The 504-nt window shown below is 34.5% G+C and overlaps 1 protein-coding gene across 1 annotated transcript in view; it reads right to left on the reverse strand.

Annotated features, from left to right (window-relative positions):
• The window catches only part of LOC119589273 (alpha-centractin-like), a 52,739-nt gene that overhangs the window by 42,406 nt on the left and 9,829 nt on the right, over nt 1-504 (reverse strand). The gene's annotated exons all lie outside the window — the stretch shown is intronic.

Here is a 504-nt window from a genome sequence, read left to right on the forward strand (position 1 = left end):
CTACTACTATTGTTTATCATCATGTGCAGCTTCTTCGGTCACCGTTAACAAGTCACGCATGTATGGATATTTCCAGAGAGACAGTTTGTAATGATTAGGCCAATCACCGCATCTGTAATGATATGTATGGGATGATGTGGTTTGCAAGGGGGTCCATCAGTTATATATAAAGTGCTTTAAAATAGGTCAAATTTTGGACTTGTACTTACTAAGCACATCATCAAATACCTTATGGTAGAAATTGTTATTGTAATAATTTATTGTCATAAGTGTTATATATATGTTTATACTAAAATCATTAGCAGTTAACATTTTGGTACTGAATAAAGACATACTAGCGCAACTATTAGGGTATGGCATTTCCACGATGCCAGAAGTCCTCTCCAACTGTTTTTAGTTGTGTGTCACATGGAGTAGGGTTTCTTTGTAAACAAGCTGTGAATAAGGCAGTGAGCTATGTTATAACCACAGTAAATTATTCAATACTTTTATTTATTGTCTGTC

The sequence above is a fragment of the Penaeus monodon genome, chromosome 25 (assembly GCF_015228065.2).
Source record: "Penaeus monodon isolate SGIC_2016 chromosome 25, NSTDA_Pmon_1, whole genome shotgun sequence".
NCBI classification, from domain to species: Eukaryota; Metazoa; Arthropoda; class Malacostraca; order Decapoda; family Penaeidae; genus Penaeus; species Penaeus monodon.